The sequence below is a fragment of the Triticum urartu genome, chromosome 3A (genome assembly GCF_056163025.1).
Source record: "Triticum urartu cultivar PI428250 chromosome 3A, HENAU_Tu73, whole genome shotgun sequence".
Lineage (NCBI taxonomy): Eukaryota > Viridiplantae > Streptophyta > Magnoliopsida > Poales > Poaceae > Triticum > Triticum urartu.
Genome location: NC_141875.1, coordinates 637,510,661 through 637,532,962, shown reverse-complemented (window position 1 = coordinate 637,532,962; position 22,302 = coordinate 637,510,661).

Below are 22,302 nucleotides of genomic sequence, written 5' to 3'. Positions count from 1 at the left end.
CTATCTCTTTCCCTCTCGTGCTTGCATTAGAACAGCTACTGCTTTCTGTATGATCCTACTCTGATGCATAGCCTGTTGTTGTTACATGCTTTCATACCTTACCTGCTTATCCTAAACTGCTCAATATAGGTTGGTTAGATATCCATCAGTGACCCCCACCTTGTCCCAGTTGCCTCGCTTTATGTTTGTTGACTCGATCAACGTGATCGACGTCCAGGCCCCGGCACCGCACATCACCCCCCTAGTTGTACGACTCTGTAGAGTTACCATCGAGTGCCGAGGGTGGAACCTCTTACATCACTCCTGATGAGATCTCTGTAGTGTAGCTATCTAGTCGTGGTCATCGAGGGTGATTTCCTCCTTAACTACTTCCGATACGGCTCTGTCGTGCAACCCCTCAAGTGTGAACCTCGAGGGTGGATCCTCTTACATTCACCTTGATGATTACACCGAGTGGAATTCACCGGGGGTGATTCCTCGGGCTTTCCCCTTGGTGTTAGACTCACAGTTACTATGGTTACTATGACTTTGCACTGAGCCATGTTACTAAAGACGGGTCGGCCCTGAGGGGTACCCGCCCAAGCTTAATAGCGAGTGATGTGGAGTCGGGTTGACCTGGAAGGTGCCTGCGAGATACTTACGAGGCGTGGCCGGGCATTCTTAGCCCTTGCCGCAAGTACTTGAGACGGGCCGACGGGGTCACATCGATCGTGAGTCTCTGCTCATTACCGCGCGTTCCTAATCCACTAAGATTTGGATATTTGATCTGAGGGGCCTCTGGCTTGATAGCACTAACCATCACGTGGGCATAGTATGGGAGTTCTGCGTCGTATACATCAGCCGAAGCTTAATAGACGTCAGCGACTGAGCGGCACGCGCCGGGTTGGATTGGTAAGCTCCTGCCTTTTTAGGGAGGTAGCTAGGTCTGCTCACCGGCCGCCCTCGCAACGTGCAGGAGTTCCCGGGGAGATGGCCCATGACCCCTGGGGGCATAGGTTTAGTCCGGCGTGCTGGCCTCTCTATTAAGCCTAGGTCGGGTTGCGGCGTATTGTTTGGCCGAGGCCGGGCATGACCCAGGAAAGTGTGTCCGGCCGGAGTTAATCGAGCGTGGTGGGTAAGTTGGTGCACCCCTGCAGGGAAGAAAACATCTATCGATAGCCTGTCCTATGGTAACGAACACTTGGAGTTGTATCCCGATCGATACAACTAGAACTGGATACTTGTGATGAGAACTAGATGGTGATGAGTTTTGGAATGTGTTGACACTTGGATAGTATGGCTCTAGGATTGCTTTCTCATAGGGAGTCGAGAAAGGATCTCTGGCCGAGGTTGATAACATTACTGCTACTTTACTTTATGCTACTCTACTCCCTCCTATTGCTGCAAGATGGTGGTTTCCAGAAGATGCTAGTCTTTGATAGGCTAGGCTTTCCCCTTCCCTTCTGGCATTCTACAGTTTAGTCCATAGATACAACCCTTTTCCTTTGATACAGATGCATACTTAGTTTAGATCTGATGAAAGTCTTGTGAGTACTTTGGATGAGTACTCACGGCTGCTTTGCTACCTCTTTTTCCCCATACCCGATTGTTGCGACCAGATGACGGATCCCAAGAGCCAGACGACACCACTGAAGACTACTACTACCCCGAGGGTGCCTACTACTACGTGACGGCCGCTGACGACTTGGAGTAGTTAGGAGGCTCCCAGGCAGGAGGCCTTGCCTTTTCGATCGTTGTTGCCTTTGTGCTAGCCTTCTTAAGGAAAACTTGTTTAACTTATGTCTGTACTCAGATATAGTTGCTTCCGCTGACTCTTGTGTATTCGAGCTTATGTATTCGAGCCCTCAAGGCTCCTAGCTTGTAATATAAAGCTTGTATTATTTTAATTTGTGTCTAGAGTTGTGTTGTGATATCTTCTCGTGAGTCCTTGATCTTGATCGTACACATTTGCGTGTATGATTAGTGTACGATTGAATCAAGGGCGTCACATCTTTGTTGCATGTTGAGGGATTGTTATATGATCTAATTATGTTATTATTGTTGAGAGAACTTGCACTAGTGAAAGTATGAACCCTAGACCTTGTTTCAACGCATTGCAATACCGTTTGTGTTCACTTTTATCATTAGTTATCTTGCTGTTTTTATATTTTTCAGATTACAAAAACCTTTATCTACCATCCATATTGCAGTTGTATCACCATCTCTTCGCCGAACTAGTGCACCTATACAATTTACCATTGTATTGGGTGTGTTGGGGACACAAGAGACTCTTTGTTATTTGGTTGCAGGGTTGTTTGAGAGAGACCATCTTCATCCTATGCCTCCCACGGATTGATAAACCTTAGGTCATCCACTTCAGAGAAATTTGCTACTATCCTACAAACCTCTGCACTTGGAGGCCCAACAACATCTACAAGAAGAAGGTTGTGTAGTAGACATCAGCGGACGGAGGACGTCGGGGTTTCACGGCTGGTGGAGAGGTAGTTTTGGCACCCACGGAGTACGAATGGGGAATCGGACGGGGGAGGGGGGGGGAGCTAAGGGAGATCCATGTTTCGATCTGGGACGCACTTGTTTTTGGCTTTTTTGAACAGATGGGACACACTTGTTTGAAATTTGGGGAAAGTACAAACTTTACCCCCTCTTAAATTTCAGACCTACTGCGGGTCGGGGGTAGGATGGTAATCCCAGGTGTCCCAAGTAGTGGGCGGGAGCGATTTCGGCCGCGCGCATGTGTGCTTAGGCGGCCATTGTGTATGAATGTTTTTCAGAGGCGGTGGCATGGCATCTAGAGGAAGCTACAAACCTACCCCGGTTTAGACCTTTGGACGTCGGGCCGGTAGGTTTCACGGGACGGAGTTAGAAAAGTAATTTCCTTCTACTACCAAACATTGGTCTCGCGCGGTTTAGGGCAAGTAGAGGCTCTTTTGGCGCTTCGTTCGAAATTTTGAAACAGAAGCATTCACGTTTAGAGTACTCTTGAACTTTGAGGATTGACCTAAATAGACAACGTTAAATTTGACCTTGTATGTTTGAAAACCTCATTAAATTATCTGCTTCTTTTTGAATTTTTGACACTTGGAAATCCTATAACTATGATTATTTTGGAATGGAGGAGCTAAATTTGAATCTATTTTGTACATGACTATATATGCTATTATGTACAAAATCAGAGCAAAGATTGGTGCCCCCATAACTTAGGTATGATTTACAAATGCCATGATATCGAATTCAAATAATTGAATGGACTTCATGTTGAATTTGATTTTTTAAACCACCTTAAGTTGAATTCAAATGTATTATAGTTCATAGCTAGCTATTTATAATGTTCATTGTGTAACTTTCGTATGGATAATGTGCTTTACACACACAACATGAACTATACTCATGTTTATAGTCGATTGCTAAAGTGATGCATTGTCTGGAGTTCAAGATACTAGCTATGTGGATCAATTATGTCGAATAATAACATAAACATGCTCAAATTCGATAGAACCTAGATGTATGATGGATCAATGACCGTTCCTTACGCGAATTACAAATATCATGATCCCATCCTAATATTTGGATACAATTTATATCTTTAATCAATGTGTACATCAGTATTTTACGTGTAGTTTCACTCTCCATCAGTGGTCTCTCACACATACTCACACACTCTCTCCCGAGGTGTCTTTCTCGCAGACATGCTCTCGATATAACCCTTCCTCCCTCTCGTAACCATTTATGATTGTTTTCACTAACCTTTATCACAAGCACTCTTCCTCTCACAAGCATACACATGCACAATCCCCATCGACCCTTTCTATATACATAGACCTGCCTACATGTCTCTTGTATGCATATTATCTTTAGGTCTGTCTCTCACGCATTGTCTCACACCTCTCTCCCTAATCGACAAGTATGATTCTAGCAGAGCATTCTCTAGGATGCCCCTTAAAGTTAGGTTGGATGAATAGTAATATTAGAGATAAGGGGTTACCTTAGTATGATAACCCAGGGTTACAAATCCTATCCAGCTTTGTCAGTGGACAAAGAGTCCTTCACAATTCTGCTATCATTGTCTTGTACGACAAGTCATCCATGGGTCTCCCTAAATGTGCCACGGGCCGGCCAATGTGGCGCAGGACGGAACCGAACCAAGGGCCTCACCTCTACCGCCGGGTCTCGTTATCTTCTCACACCCACACATACCAACACAGACACCACACAAAAAATCTCCTCGTGCCTCTATCCCCTCCCCCTTGCATATACACACTCAAGGGAATCTCTTGCCGTGACATCATATTAGTCCCTTGCTACCTCTTGAGCACTGCATTGGTTTTCCCCGAAGAGGAAGGGATGATGCAGCAAAGTAGCGTAAGTATTTCCCTCAGTTTTTGAGAACCAAGGTATCAATCTAGTAGGAGGCTACGCGCGAGTCCCTCGTACCTGCACAAAACAAATAAATCCTCGCAACCAACGCGAATAGGGGTTGTCAATCCCTACATGGCCACTTACGAGAGTGAGATCTGATAGATATGATAAGATAATATTTTTGGTATTTTTGTGATAAAGATGCAAAGTAAAAAAGCAAAGGAAATAACTAAGTAGTAGGAGATTAATATGATAAAGATAGACCCGGGGGCCATAGGTTTCACTAGTGGCTTCTCTCGAGAGCATAAGTATTCTACGGTGGGTGAACAAATTACTATTGAGCAATTGACAGAATTGAGCATAGTTATGAGAATATCTAGGTATGATCATGTATATAGGCATCACGTCCGAGACAAGTAGACCGACTCCTGCCTGCATCTACTACTATTACTCAACTCATCGATCGCTATCCAGCATGCATCTAGAGTATTAAGTTAAAAACAGAGTAACGCCTTAAGCAAGATGACATTATGTAGAGGGATAAACTCATGCAATATGATGAAAACCCCATCTTGTTATCCTCGATGGCAACAATACAATACGTGCCTTGCTGCTCCTACTGTCACTGGGAAAGGACACCGCAAGATTGAACCCAAAGCTAAGCACTTCTCCCATTGCAAGAAAGATCAATCTAGTAGGCCAAACCAAACTGATAATTCGAAGAGACTTGCAAAGATAACCAATCATACATAAAAGAATTCAGAGAAGATTCAAATATTGTTCATAGATAGACTTGATCATAAACCCACAATTCATCGGTCTCAACAAACACACCGCAAAAAGAAATTACATCGAATACTCTCCACAAGAGAGGGGGAGAACATTGTATTGAGATCCAAAAAGAGAGAAGAATCCATCTAGCTAATAACTATGGACCCGTAGGTCTGAGGTAAACTACTCACACTTCATCGGAGGGGCTATGGTGTTGATGTAGAAGCCCTCCGTGATCGATGCCCCCTCCGGCGGAGCTCCGGAACAGGCCCCAAGATGGGATCTCGTGGATACAGAAAGTTGCGGCGGTGGAATTAGGTTTTTGGCTCCGTATCTGATCGTTTGGGGGTACGTAGGTATATATAGGAGGAAGGAGTACGTCGGCGGAGCAACAGGGGGCCCACGAGGGCGGAGGGCGCGCGTGGGGGGGGGGCGTCTGCTTCAGAACTGTTTGGCTTAAAGTTTTATGCTCCTTGGGTTATGAGGCTGATCAAGCTTCACTCTGCAATCTCCTATCAACCCTCAGCCCGCAATCATAGGATATTTTTGCCCGATATGGACACATCTGCTGAAGCAATATATCCAGAACCGGCCAAGCAACCACTAAGTCTTCAGAATGCAGAACACCAGAGCTTCACTCAAAATATTGAAGGTGTTGAAGCTCTCTCCCGAGTGTATCCAATGGCTGGCACCACCCGTGCCCCTGCATCAACTGAAGCCACCAACAGCACAGCTGCCAAGAGACCCAAGAAGCGCGCTCGTGCACTCAATGACAGAGAGCTTCTTGTGGCTCTTCACCAAAAGCAAGATAGGCATCACGACTGGCTCAAGAGGCAGACGAGAAGCATCATGCAAGACGTCAATCGCCTCAGAAATATGGCAACCAAGAATGCATTTGTCACACACGAGACCTGTCGCCGCACTTGGAAGGGCCTCACCATGATGTGCCCTGAAGCTGAACTGCATGAGGATGGCTTCACAGAGCACTTCAAATTTGACTCCACGCCTCCAAGAAGAGCGGTGATGCGCAGCACACCATCACTTGAAGAGTCAGAGTTCTCTTCTTCTGCTGCCACCGTGTCTGCCCGGATTATTTAAGAAGAAGACGACGCAACATCATCTCCACCTACTTCAACGCGCATTGAATCTGCACCAAGCTCATCTGCACCACCGCCAAACAACTCCACCGACCCTGCTGCGCCTGGGAACGCGTAGAAACCTCTATGTCTTCAAACCTTTTTGGTCATCACTGACAAAAGGGGGAGAAGCATATGATGGTTATAGTCTTCAAGCGGGTCACTTTGGGCGGGTGCCACTATATTTTGCTACATTTTGCTTCGTGCTTACAACTTCCGTTTTTGCTACATTTGCTTTTTTGAGTTGTAACACTTAGCCTTGATGGCCGTCTGCTATCTGCTTGTCACTCCGTTATGCGAAGATAAATTCCGCATGTGCGACGATAAATTCCGCACTCATCTCTCACTGCAGACGTCCATTTTCCATTATGCATGACATTATCTTCATATACTTTCACATGCATAGTGGATTGTCATCATAAGTTGAAGTGGATCTCCACAAGTACAACCTGCCATGTGCATTTGCATTCAAAAGGCAAATTACTTATATGCACATCTTCAGGGGGAGCCCTTGCAACTTATGAAGACAAATTCCTTTACTATTTCACAAATTATGTTCCCCGTTGAAAACTTCAACTAGTTTGTCATCAATCACCAAAAAGGGGGAGATTGTAAGTGCATCTAGTGCCACCCCTAGTTGGTTTTGGAGTATTGACGACAAACCTAGTTGAGGGACTAATGTGTTTGTGAGAATTGCAGGAAAACACAGGTAGAAGTCCCTCATTGATTCGGCTTTACTACCAGAGATGACCCCTAAAAATGTACGAAGACATTGAAGACAATGGTGGTTTATGAAGATATTCATATTGAAGACAATGACATGAGAAGACTCCCTATGAAGCTTTTGAAACTCGAAGACCTAGATCCTTCGTAGTTTTATTTCATTCATGTTGTGTCATAGGAACCACCGTACTGTTAAGTGGGGTCGAATAGAACCAGTCAGAATGACTGAAGTGATGCCTAATTCAAATCCTATGTCTTCGAGCGAAGCCTATGAGAGAAAATCTTGTCCAGAGTCAGACAAGTCAGCTTTACTTGTAGCCCAAGTAAAGTTGCCATGTGAGTTCGAAATTCGACCGTTGGTACACGTGTCAGTTCCTTAGTGACCCAGGGTCATTTCGGACAGATCAGGTCAGGTTGCCAAGTGGCTATAAATAGTCCACCCCCCACAACCTTAAATGGTTGGCTGCTCAGATTTCAGTGCACGGCTTTCGTCGTTTGAGAGCAACCCACCTCGAAGCCTTTGAAAGAAAAATTCCCAGTGAGGAGAAAAGCCCTAACCACCCAGAGCCAGAGTAAATTGGGCATCACTTAAGTCTTCGTGTCTGTGTGATTTGAAGACTTATTACACTTGAGGACTGTGCATCCTCCAGACGGTTAGGCGTCGCGTTCTGAGCATCCAAGAAAATTGTGGATTGTCAGTGAACGAAGTCTGTGAAGGTTTGGGAGTCTACCTTGAAGACTTACCTGAGTGATTGGGCAAGGTCTGTGTGACCTTAGCTCAAGGAGAAAACGGTGAGGACTGGGTGTCTTGGACTAAGTGTCCTTGACTGGGTGTCCGGGACTGTGTGTCCTTTGGTTTAAATACCTAGCCGCTCCAACCAGACGTACAGTTGTCACAGCAACTGGAACTGTTCCAACAAATCATTGTCTTCAACGTGTCACTGGTTTCATCTTCACTTCCTTTTACATACAGTTATTCATTGTGAAGCCATTACATGCCTGCTTTACCGTTTGTCTTCACAACATGAATGTATGATCTGTTTGGCTTCATAACTTCTTCCTACCTGATCCTTATTACACTGAAGCTGTTTGTCACTGCGCTTTCACTCTATTGACTACATGACCATGGCTGGACTAGTGTAATCTAACTTCCGCTGCATGGTAATAGGCATAATCTTCACTGTTTGTCTTCATAACTCTCACGTTTTGAAGACTTTCATAAAAATCGCCTATTCACCCCCCCTCTAGTCGATATAACGCACTTTCAATTGGTATCAGAGCAAGGTGCTCCCTTGTTCTGTGTGATTCGGTTTAACCACCTGGAGTTTTAGCTATGTCGACTGCAGGGATAATCAAAGTCTCCGCTGCTTGCCCCGTCTTTGATGGAACTGAATATCCCTACTGGAAGAATAAGATGCGCATGCATATTGAAGCCATTGACGTCGACCTATGGTATGTCGTCGAAAACGGCGTTCCCAAGGCTGGAGAAGGTGTCACTGCTGCTGATGTCAAGAAGTTCGTTCAACTGGACTCTACTGCCAAGAATATCATCTGTGGTCATCTGACCAAAGGACAGTATGGCCGTGTGAGTGCCTTGAAGACATCCAAACTGGTCTGGGATTGGCTCTCCAAAGTTAATGAAGGCATATCAACCCAGAGAGATCAAAGAATCAGTGTCCTTAGCAATCTCTTCAACTGCTTCAAACGAAATGACACTGAGAATGCCCAGCACACCTTTGATCGGCTCACTGACATCACAAATGAGCTTCAAGCCCTCGGCGCTACTGAGATCACCAAACATGAAATCGTCAAGACGCTGCTGAGATCACTTGATAGTTCGTTTGACATTCTGGCCCTGATGATTCAAGAACGTCCTGATTTCAAGACACTCGATCCGTCTGACATACTTGAGAGGCTCAACACACATGAGTTTCAGCTTTCTAAGAAAAGAGATATCTATGGTCCAAACTATGGGCGAACTCGTGCCTTGAAGGCAAAAGCTGTCTCCTCATCTGAAGAAGAATCTGACTGCAGTTCTGATGATCCTGAAGACATTGGAAGAGAACTTGCAATGCTAGTGAAGAAGTTTAAAAAATTCACCAAGAAGAAAGGCTTCAGAAAATCTTCACGATCAAGCTCAAGGAATGATGAAGCTTCTGCTCATGACTACAAGAAGAAAACATGTCACAAGTGCAAGAAAACTGGGCACTTCATCTCTGAGTGTCCACAGTGGGACAATGAGAACAGAAGGAAGAAGAAGAGCAAGGAATATGATTCTGACGACAAGAAGAAGAACAAATACTCAAAGTCTTCTTCCAAAACTTCATCAAGGTCTTCATCACACAAGAAGAGCTCATCTGGCAAGGCACGTGCGTTTGTTGGAAAGGAGATGGATTCAGAGGAGGAGTCCGCATCTGAGGAGGCAGAGGTGGAGTCTGAGGAGGAGTCTAATTCTGGCATTGCGAGTCTGGCTACAGCATACGTCGCCAAGTCCATCTTCAATACTGAAGACAATGACTGCATCACCGACACCGACGCAAATGACAAGAACGACTCCACTTCTACTTACTGCTTCATGGCACGCGGTGCTAAGGTAAACACACGCACAACTCGCTATGAAACATCTAGTGACGATGACTCTGAATGTGATTCAAAACCTAGCTACAAAACACTTGCTAAAATTGTAACTGAACAACAGAAAGCAATGGAACATATTCAAAAATTGTTAGACAGAAGCGATGATCTGTTGGGTGCTGAAATGACTCGATCTGAATCCTTAATTGAAGACATAAAAAACCTTCACGTTAAGTATCAGGAACTTGAAGATCCTCATGATACTCTCTCAACAGCTCATGAAAAGCTTTCCTATGGTTATCTTCAAAGGAAGCAAGAACTTGAGAAATTGAGGGTGGCTCATGAAGATCTTCAAAAGGAAAACGAGTCACTTCGCGCTGAACAGATCAGTCCCGCTCAGGAAGGATTTGAACCACCATGTCTTAAATGCATTGAGCGTGACAATGCTGCTTCTGTTGCTGAATGTTCCACTGCTACTACTGTTTCAATATCTTCAACTATTGATGTGGTAACTAACCCCTCTGCTGAGGATACCACTGCTATTGCTGATGAGAATGCTAGATTGAAGACATTGCTTGAAACAGGGATGTACAAAAGTCTGAAAGGGCATCAGACATTATGTGATGTCCTTAAGAAGCAGATTCTGAACCGAAACCCTAGGAAAGAGGGTGTTGGGTTCGTGAGGAAAATTAATGCAGATGGGTCTTACTGGAAACCTGAGCAGTACCCCAAAACCACATGGGTTGCTGCAAAGGAATCCTCAGCAGATCCATCCAATCTGTCTGGCTTCACTTGTGCTAACCCAATTATCATTGATGAATCCTTTGATGCAAACTATAAACTGTTTAAGAATCAGAATGATGAAGTGTTTGCCAGGTACATTGGTACTAACTGCAGGAATGGACCGCCTATGAAGAAGATCTGGGTTCCGAAAACATGTCTGGAAAATCTTCCTGTGAATGTCTTCATGACACCTCACTTGAAGAAGACAAACCTCAGACCAAAGGCTTCATATGATCCAAATGCTTCATACAAACAAGGGACTCACCTGAGTCGCACTAACGCAAATGTTTTGCAGGGGAACCATACTCAGGCATATGAATACGAGAGTGGTTCATCGAACCGTCATGTTCATATGACCAAAAATTATTCTGCTTATTCCTATGAGTATTATTGTCCACCTGCTAGACTGTTTGCTAAGGTTTCAAAGCCAAAATTCTCAGATGCTGCTCTTAGACTCATAGCTTCTAAGCCACCCTTGAAGATGTGGGTGGTTAAGGAAGCTTAACTTTTTTTTTGCAGGGAAAGGTCTCCAGCACAAAAACAAAATCTTCTGATGCTATTGCTGGGGACCATAAAAATCTTGTGGGGCGCAAGATAAAATGCCCAAATGGCATCATTATGTACTTCGTTCCTGAATCGCATGCTACTCTCCCCATTAGTCCTAATCTGGATCTAAGTTTTCATAACCCACTGGTTCGTCAAATGTTTATGCTTCACAACACTCTTCGTGAAGCCTATCCCCCTAACTGCACTGTAGGGTACGATACCAGCGACTTCAAAGTCTTCAGAATGGATTATTGACAGTGGGTGTACAAATCACATGACTGGCAGAAGAAGCCTTCTTATGGACTCAACTTTACGTCCATCCGACAAGAGCCACATTACATTCGCTGACACTGGTAAAAGTAAGGTATTGGGTCTAGGTAGAGTTGCAATCTCAAAGGATCAACACATGGATAAAGTCATGCTTGTTGAATCCCTTGGCTTCAACTTAATGTCTGTCTCAATGCTTTGCGATTTGAATATGATTGTAATGTTTGGCAAATATCGCTGCCTGGTGCTAATGGAATCTGACAAATCTCTAGTGTTTGAAGGGTATAGGAAAGGTGATTTGTATGTGGTAGATTTCTCAGCAGGACCACAACTTGCAGTATGTCTTCTTGCAAAAGCTTCAGAATGCTGGCTTTGGCATCGAAGGCTTGGGCATGCTGGCATGAGGAACCTCCACACCCTTGCGAAGAAAAAGCACGTCATAGGCATCGAGGGTGTCAAGTTCAAGAAAGATCACTTATGCGGTGCCTGTGAAGCAGGGAAGATGACAAGGGCAAAACATCCTTCGAAGACAATCATGACCACTACTCAACCCTTCGAACTGCTTCACATGGATCTTTTCGGTCCCACTCACTACTCAACTTTTACTACTTCTGCATGCCTCTATGTCTTCGTAATTGTTGATGATTATTCTAGATATACTTGGGTGCACATAATCCTTTACAAGACTGAAGTGCAGGATGTCTTCAGACGCTTCGCAAATCGAGCTATGAACAATTTTGGCGCCAAGATAAAGCACATCAGAAGTGACAATGGCACTGAATTCAAGAACACTGGTCTTGATACATATCTGGACACCTTGGGCATCACACATGAATTCTCAGCTCCATACACGCCATAGCAGAATGGCGTCGTCGAACGCAAGAACAGAACACTCATTGAGATGGCCAGAACAATGCTAGATGAATACAAGACTCCAAGAAAATTCTGGACTGAAGCCATTGATACTGCATGCCATACAATCAATCGTGTTTATCTTGACAAGCTCCTGAACAAGACATCCTATGAACTCCTAACTGGCAAGAAGCCAAATGTCAGTTACTTCAGAGTATTTGGCGCAAAATGCTGGATCAAGGACCCACACCACACCTCAAAGTTTGCACCAAAAGCACATGAGGGCTTCATGCTTGGATATGGAAAGGATTCGCACTCCTACAGAGTCTTCAATCTCTTCCACTACAAAGTGGTTGAAATAGTGGATGTGCGGTTTGATGAAACCAATGGATCACAAAGAGAGCAATTGCCAAATGTGCTAGATGAAGTTCCAGCAAATGAATCAATCAAGCTTATGGGAACTGGAGAAATTGTACCTTCTGAAGCTCAACCTGAAGAAGACCTTATCATCTCAGCACCTGATCCACATGAAGACAATGCTCAGACTGAAGATATACCTTCAAATGACCACATAGATCAGCAAGAGCAAAGTCTTCGCCCCACACACCCTCGTGTTGCAAATGAAGTACAAATTGACAAAATACTGGACAGCATCAATGCACCTGGTCCACTCACTCGTTCAAGGGCAACTAGCTAACAAACTTCTGTGGGCATTTCGCATTCGTCTCAATATCAGAACCCAAGAAAGTTGAAGAAGCCTTCATGGAACCTGAATGGATTCAAGCTATGCAAGAAGAGCTTCAACAGTTTGAGCTAAATAATGTATGGGAACTGGTTAAGCGTCCTGATCCACGGAAGCACAACATAATAGGCACCAAATGGATATACCGCAACAAGCAAGATGAGCACGGTCAAGTTGTCAGAAACAAAGCTCGTCTAGTTGCTCAAGGATATACTCAAGTGGAGGGCATTGACTTCGATGAAACATTTGCTCCTGTGGCTAGGCTTGAAGCCATACGCATACTGCTGGCCTATGCAAATCATCATAACATACTTCTCTATCAGATGGATGTGAAAAGTGCCTTTCTCAATGGCAAGATTGAAGAAGAAGTGTATGTTGCACAACCACCTGGCTTTGAAAATCCAAAACATCCTGATATGGTATACAAGCTCAACAAGGCACTGTATGGCCTCAAACAAGCCCCTAGGGCCTGGTATGATACACTCAAGTACTTTCTGAAAAGCAAAGGCTTCATACCTGGTTCCCTGGATCCCACTCTTTTCACGAAGACATATGATGGTGAACTGTTTGTGTGCCAAATATATGTGGATGACATTATCTTCGGCTGCACCAATCAGAAGTATAGTGAAGAGTTTGGATACATGATGCAAGAGCAATATCAGATGTCCATGATGGGGGAGCTGAAGTTCTTTCTCGGTCTTCAAATACGGCAACAACGCAACGGCATCTTCATATCTCAAGAGAAATATCTTAAAGAGTGCCTGAAGAAGTTCGGTATGCAAGACTGCAAAGGCTTCACAACACCAATGCCAGCCAAGCATCATCTGGGTCCCGACGACAATGGTAAAGAGTTCGATCAAAAGGTATACCGCTCCATGATTGGGTCTTTGCTTTATTTATGTGCATCTAGGCCAGATATCATGCTTAGTGTTTGCATGTGTGCTCGATTTCAAGCGACACCAAAGGAGTCGCATCACTTAGCTGTGAAGCGAATTCTTCGATATTTGGCTCACACCCCAACTCTAGGATTATGGTATCCAAAGGGCTCAGAGTTTGATTTAGTTGGATTTTCGGATGCTGATTATGCTGGTGACAAAGTTGATCGCAAGTCTACATCAGGCACATGTCACTTTCTGGGACGATCACTTGTATGTTGGTCTTCAAAGAAGCAGAACTGTGTATCACTCTCCACTGCTGAATCTGAATACATTGCTGCTGGATCTTGCTGCGCTCAGCTTCTGTGGATGAAGCAAACACTCAAGGATTATGGCATTCATCTGAAGCAAGTGCCACTTTACTGCGACAACGAAAGCGCCATCAAGATTGCCAACAACCCAGTTCAGCACTCGAAGACAAAGCACATTGAAATTCGTCATCACTTTCTCAGAGATCATGTTGTGAAGGAAGACATTGATATCATACACGTCAACACTGAAGAGCAATTGGCAGATATCTTCACGAAGCCCTTGGATGAGAAGAGATTTTGCAAGTTACGGTGTGAGCTAAATATCTTGGAATCCTCAAATGTCCTGTGATCAGGCACACATCCTAACACTTGAGCATATTGATGACTTAGATGTGCAACACACGAAGTAGCGTATATCTTCAAACAATGAAGATATACATTCTGAGTGTGAATACATTAATGTGGAATTTGACTTCGAAGCGCCACGATAATTGTGCGCCATGTCTGGGTCTAATACTTCCTATACGGTGGGTAACGCCACCACCAAACGTTCTATTTTGAAGTGTTTCTCTCATGGCGTTACCTCTCAATGTCTTCACAATTGGTTTGGTTTCATTGTCAATATGTCTTCATGATTATCTTCACTGCGTTGATTATATGGATATATATGTACTGATGTTCTGTCCTCTACAGCATTCACTTATAGCTATGTCTTCTTGGTTGAATCTTTTGAACTAAGTGAATGTGATCGGACCCTAACCTCTCTATGCTTTCTATCTCAAACTCTATCTCTCCAAGTCATATGCATTCTGTTGAAACCGTCAAATGTCTTCACTGTGTCCTTGTCAGCTGAAGACATAGTGACAACCATAAAAGTCCGTTTTTAATGCTCATTCCTCCACGTAAGATCCGGAGAAGAAGGAACGACCGCCCGACAATTTAGGCGTGCGTGGGGCATGGAACAAATCCCAATCTTCCTCTAACTGGCCACGCGTGCCTCAAATGCGAACCGCCAGGGGTACCTGCGTAATAGCGCAGTGCCGCCTCTATCCCTATAAATACACGATTCACTGCGGTCATTATCTCCTTCTCCCACCCTCGCACGAACCCTAGCGCCACCGCTAGCACTCGACGACGCCAGCGACGAAGCGCTTCACTGCCGCAACCTCTCCGACGCCGTTTTCACGCCGACAGCGGACATCGCTCTCTCCGCCGTCGCCGTAGGTGTCTTCCGTCGCCAAGTTAGGGCACAGAGGATCGAACTGCTCGGCCTCAAATCTCACTTCGTCTAGCAGTTCCAAGTGTGGTAAATAAAACCTCTTTTTACAGCCTCTTTTGATCCTACAGTTCAGTCACTTTCTGCCATAAGAAGTTTCTCTTCACACCAGTTGAATCTCTCGCTGCATCTCATAACATGCCTAGTATATTCACTTATGCTTCATAAAGTAGTTAGATTCCTCACTTGTACTGATCTATGGGTTCGTACAAATCTGGAACCAACTTCTTATCTATAAGTGAATGTCTTCGCATAATGAGGTCAATGTCTTCTAAACCGATTTATCTTCAAAATCTTCTGAGAATGCATATGACCTCTTCCCCTTCCCTCGCACCTTAATGCTGTCACAGGTACATGTCCGTGGGAGAATCCTTTGGTTCTCATAGTCTGCATTCATTTGCAGAGTACTTGCAGCATCACATCAACTCGCCTGAAGCCAGTTCTTGCAAAAGGAAGCCTTTGAAGCCTTTGAACATCTTGAAGCCTTCCAAGTTATTCATGGCTTCAGAAACAACAGCAAGGAAGGGAGGCAGACAGCGACGTGGTGAAATGTCCAAAGATCTGCCTGATGAATTGGCAGAGATGTACAAAACTGATCCTGAAGAAAGCTATGGTCAGCGCAAGACACGAATCCAATGGATTCGAAGATATTGGGCAGAGCAATGGTTCCACTACCGCTTCGTCACTCAGGAATATGCGGAGAAGTGCGCCATCAAGAGACCGTGGGGAGATGTACTATACAAAAATCTCGTACCCAGGTCCAGAGACGAAGCCATTGCTCAAGGCTTCTATCCATGCATGGTGAGAGGACCACAGCCAGCTGAGGCACATCCGTCATCACTTCTCTGGTGTCGTGATGATAATCTCTTCAAGCGAAACTTTCAGTTTGCACAACAGTCAGCGAAGATAAACAAGAAGAAATTTGGGCTTGACTTCAATCCTGGCCCCTCCTCACCAAGGGCAGATGGCACACGCAACGCCGATCCCAATATCATCGGGCCGTATGCCAATCTTGCAGGCCTCATCACTCGCATCCTAGTCCAAGGGACTGCTGTGAATGACCCTCCAGCAGATACTGAGTTAGATGACGCCCCTGCTGCTCTGAAGCCAAAGCAGAAGAAGCCAAAAGCTCCAAAAGCTTCAAAGCCAGCCGCTTCTCCCAAGATCGCAAGAATGAAGCCTTTAGCAACTGCACCTCCTGAAGCCAGTATGCAGTCAGAAGGCTTATCACGAGTGTCCAAGCCCCAAAAAGCCAAGAAGCCTCAGCCACACACAGGCAAAGAGCTCACAGCTGCTGACATTCTGCGCTGCGAAGCCATTGATCTCTCAAGCGATGAAGATCTTGGAGATGATGCTCTTGAGCAGCTCATCAAGAGCAAGGAGGAGGCTGAAATCTTCAACAATCTGCCTCTGTTTGATGTCGCCATCATCCACAACTTCATCGATGAATGGTTTGACACACCAGACACAAGCTTCAATGATCTGCAGCTACCCATAGGCCTCAGCGTTGCCTTTCAAGGTGCAATAGCTTCAGAACTTGCAATAGCCCAGCGGATTGTAGAACTGAAGCAGAAAATTGATCATGAAAAGGCTCAGTTCAAGAAGCACGTGGCCAAGCTCAGTGTGCAAGAAGTGAAAAACTTCAAGATCATGTTGCACGAGCTGAAAGAAAACTTCCTGAAGACGCGTGCCGAAGCTCAAGGCTCGCGAGAACGCATGAAGACTTTGGCTGATCACTGCGTGCAAGCCTACAATGAGGCAGAAAAGCGCAAGGCGCTTGGGCGTCCCGGCATTGACCCCAGGATGGCCGCGAAGAAGAAAAAGAAGGCGGCTGTGCCCGAACCTGAAGCGCCAAGGTCAGAACCTGATGCTCTGATTGTCTTCCCCGCTGCAACGACTGGCTCGAAGCCAAAGAGTCGATCAACCGCCTCACAGAACAAGAAGACACGGACTGCAGAGGCTGAAGCTAAGAAGAGAAAACATTCTGAAGCCTCTCCTTCTGAACCCATCATCAAGAAGTGCAAGACCAAGAAATCTCGGGCTGCTCCCACAGAGCCCCTGATAGTTGAACCACTCTGCGTCCGCTATCCTGACGCAGATTGTCAGTTGACAGTACATGAGCCTGCTTACATAGAGGCTCCGCACGCTGAAGACATTCCAGCAGCCAACCTCAATGCTGCTGAAGACATTGGTCCCCAAGACAATGTGCAAGGTGATGCAGCCCTTCCTCAGCTTGAGACAAGCGAACAGATCAGTATTGGTCGTCCATTGACGCCAATCACACAAAATGCGTCATGGGCAGATCGCCCACAGGAGGAAGATGAGCCCCAACCCACTGCAACTCCACCAGTGCCTACACTCCATAGGCTTCGCAGGGGGCCAAGGGCTCAGGCTGCTGAAGACATTCCGGCTGCATCAGCCGAAGAGCAAGCTGAAATACCACAAGCTCCAACTCCCCCGCACCAACAAGAAGCAGTTCTCAAGGAGAACGAGCCTGAAGCTGAAAATGTTGAGGCTGCCACAAACAACGCCGAAGCAAATGTGGAGCCCTCCCCAACAACAGCTTCAGAAGACACCGAAGCTACTACTCCTGAACATTCTGTGCCTGAGTCTGCTGCCGGACCACAATTCAACTATCATATTGCGCACAGGCCCCAGGTCCAGAAGCCGATCCCACGACTACCAAGGTTCCCAGGTCCTGCATCAGCTCCTGGTTGCTTCAACATCAACGGCTTCAGGGCAGATAACACGTTTTTCGACCGCTCCAAGAACCCTTATTCAAGGGAACGGATTGTATCAGATAGGTTCTGGAGCCATCAACAGCGCAGCTATTATTCATGCATCCTCTACAACCAAGGCCGCATCTTTCCTCACAAGCGCCTTGAGGTTGAAGCTGTTGCAGGTCTGCCTGATCTGGAAGAAGCATTGGATTGCTTCAAGCAAGGGGGTTTGCTGCCATTTATCACTGATGAAGAGCACTGGAACAAAGAGCTTCTGCTCCAGTTCTATGCCACTTTGCATATCAAAGGCTATAACAGAGATCCGAAGACATGGACCCTGGAGTGGATGATAGGCAATATCCATCATGAAGCCAATGCTTTCGACCTAATTGAGCTTACCGGCCTTCCCACTCCTGGCGAATTCTTTGAAGAAGGGTGCCAACTCCATGCTGAAGCAATTGAGAGCATATTTCAGCGTCCTGAGCCAGATATGAGTCAGATGCTCTCAATGATGAAGCCATTTCCTCCAAATGCACCCTATCCAACTAGGTTCTTCGTTGAAGACTTAGAGTACCTGCCCAGAACAATATATCACATCATAAGGCGGACTCTCTGGCCAGTCAAGGGACACTCTCGATATGCAACGATTGATGGTGCAATGAAGACTCTCATCTTCTGCATTCTTCATGGCAAATGCTTCAATGCACAGGATCTCTTCATCCATCAATTTGCAGCGTCTGCTTCAGAACTGTTTGGCTTAAAGTTTGATGCTCCTTGGGTTATGAGGCTGATCAAGCTTCACTCTGCAATCTCCTATCAACCCTCAGCCCGCAATCATAGGATATTTTTGCCCGATATGGACACATCTGCTGAAGCAATATATCCAGAACCGGCCAAGCAACCACTAAGTCTTCAGAATGCAGAACACCAGAGCTTCACTCAAAATATTGAAGGTGTTGAAGCTCTCTCCCGAGTGTATCCAATGGCTGGCACCACCCGTGCCCCTGCATCAACTGAAGCCACCAACAGCACAGCTGCCAAGAGACCCAAGAAGCGCGCTCGTGCACTCAATGACAGAGAGCTTCTTGTGGCTCTTCACCAAAAGCAAGATAGGCATCACGACTGGCTCAAGAGGCAGACGAGAAGCATCATGCAAGACGTCAATCGCCTCAGAAATATGGCAACCAAGAATGCATTTGTCACACACGAGACCTGTCGCCGCACTTGGAAGGGCCTCACCATGATGTGCCCTGAAGCTGAACTGCATGAGGATGGCTTCACAGAGCACTTCAAATTTGACTCCACGCCTCCAAGAAGAGCGGTGATGCGCAGCACACCATCACTTGAAGAGTCAGAGTTCTCTTCTTCTGCTGCCACCGTGTCTGCCCGGATTATTGAAGAAGAAGACGACGCAACATCATCTCCACCTACTTCAACGCGCATTGAATCTGCACCAAGCTCGTCTGCACCACCGCCAAACAACTCCACCGACCCTGCTGCGCCTGGGAACGCGTAGAAACCTCTATGTCTTCAAACCTTTTTGGTCATCACTGACAAAAGGGGGAGAAGCATATGATGGTTATAGTCTTCAAGCGGGTCACTTTGGGCGGGTGCCACTATATTTTGCTACATTTTGCTTCGTGCTTACAACTTCCGTTTTTGCTACATTTGCTTTTTTGAGTTGTAACACTTAGCCTTGATGGCCGTCTGCTATCTGCTTGTCACTCCGTTATGCGAAGATAAATTCCGCATGTGCGACGATAAATTCCGCACTCATCTCTCACTGCAGACGTCCATTTTCCATTATGCATGACATTATCTTCATATACTTTCACATGCATAGTGGATTGTCATCATAAGTTGAAGTGGATCTCCACAAGTACAACCTGCCATGTGCATTTGCATTCAAAAGGCAAATTACTTATATGCACATCTTCAGGGGGAGCCCTTGCAACTTATGAAGACAAATTCCTTTACTATTTCACAAATTATGTTCCCCGTTGAAAACTTCAACTAGTTTGTCATCAATCACCAAAAAGGGGGAGATTGTAAGTGCATCTAGTGCCACCCCTAGTTGGTTTTGGAGTATTGACGACAAACCTAGTTGAGGGACTAATGTGTTGGTGAGAATTGCAGGAAAACACAAGTAGAAGTCCCTCATTGATTCGGCTTTACTACCAGAGATGACCCCTAAAAATGTAAGAAGACATTGAAGACAATGGTGGTTTATGAAGATATTCATATTGAAGACAATGACATGAGAAGACTCCCTATGAAGCTTTTGAAACTCGAAGACCTAGATCCTTCATAGTTTTATTTCATTCATGTTGTGTCATAGGAACCACCGTACTGTTAAGTGGGGTCGAAGAGAACTAGTCAGAATGACTGAAGTGATGCCTAATTCAAATCCTATGTCTTCGAGCGAAGCCTATGAGAGAAAATCTTGTCCAGAGTCAGACAAGTCAGCTTTACTTGTAGCCCAAGTAAAGTTGCCGTGTGAGTTCGAAATTCGACCGTTGGTACACGTGTCAGTTCCTTAGTGACCCAGGGTCATTTCGGACAGATCAGGTCGGGTTGCCAAGTGGCTATAAATAGTCCACCCCCCACAACCTTAAATGGTTGGCTGCTCAGATTTCAGTGCACGGCTTTTGTCGTTTGAGAGCAACCCACCTCGAAGCCTTTGAAAGAAAAATTCCCAGTGAGGAGAAAAGCCCTAACCACCCAGAGCCAGAGTAAATTGGGCATCACTTAAGTCTTCGTGTCTGTGTGATTTGAAGACTTATTACACTTGAGGACTGTGCATCCTCCAGACGGTTAGGCGTCGCGTTCTGAGCATCCAAGAGAAATTGTGGATTGTCAGTGAACGAAGTCTGTGAAGGTTTGGGAGTCTACCTTGAAGACTTACCCGAGTGATTGGGCGAGGTCTGTGTGACCTTAGCTCAAGGAGAAAACGGTGAGGACTGGGTGTCTTGGACTAAGTGTCCTTGACTGGGTGTCCGGGACTGTGTGTCCTTTGGTTTAAATACCTAGCCGCTCCAACCAGACGTACAGTTGTCACAGCAACTGGAACTGGTCCAACAAATCATTGTCTTCAACGTGTCACTGGTTTCATCTTCACTTCCTTTTACATATAGTTATTCATTGTGAAGCCATTACATGCCTGCTTTACCGTTTGTCTTCACAACATGAATGTATGATCTGTTTGGCTTCATAACTTCTTCCTACCTGATCCTTATTACACTGAAGCTCTTTGTCACTGCGCTTTCACTCTATTGAATACATGACCATGGCTGGACTAGTGTAATCTAACTTCCGCTGCATGGTAATAGGCATAATCTTCACTGTTTGTCTTCATAACTATCACGTTTTGAAGACTTTCATAAAAATCGCCTATTCACCCCCCCTCTAGTCTATATAACGCACTTTCAAACCCCAAAGAAGGTGTCCGAAGATTGGCCCTTGGAATGGTTCTATATAGAAGAGGTCCCGCTGCCGGATCCTGTCCGGATCGGCCTCCCAGAGTTCAATAGTGCTCCTTTAAAGAAGCGCCTAAGCTGGCGTCCACGCAGCCCTCAAAGGGAAAGTGACAGGGACATCGTTTATCTCATGGGCCGAATAAGATTGTTGGCCCATTCCGGACTAACCATGATCGGAGTTGTGGTCGAATGCATCATGCAAGGGTGAAGAGGAGGAATTTCTCCGCGTCAACCCACAGGGTGGATTCTCTATGCACAATCCCCCAAGCTGGGTAAGTGGTCGCATTTACTTACTCATCCGTTTAGTGTTCCCATTGTTAAATACTTAGTCTGATGACTTCAACACAGGAACTGCGCCGGGCCGATAAGGACATAAGCAGCCCGCCTCCACAACCCGAGTGTCGGAGTAAATGACCACGGGTAGCCTAGCCGGCACCCCCTGGCTCTTCTGAAAAATTACAAGCCGATCCGGCCCTCAAGAATCCAAGACATGGGGCCGCCTTCCCCTTGCCGGCTATCTCCCAGGCCGGCTATCGGAAGGCGACCCGACTTTAGCCCTCATGAAGAAAGCCGCGGGAGGGCCGGCTCCGAGAAGCCAGCCGCGAGAAGGCTGACTCCAAGAAGCCGGCTCCCACGAAGCGGTCAAGATCGTACCCTCGAAGTCTGCATCCACATAACTGCGATGTGATGGGGCGTGGCTACAGTAAAGCCTGCAACCCCCGAATCCCGGAGCACGCCTGGCACAGTGCGTCGTACGGGTGGCCATGGCCCATCCGACACGGCACTGTTGCCATGTTGACCCTGATGTCATCCACGACGGGCTGCCAGTGCGGCCCACGGGCGGTGGGCCCCTTCAGGCAGAGAGACACCCGAAGGCGGCCAGGCCTCCCCAAG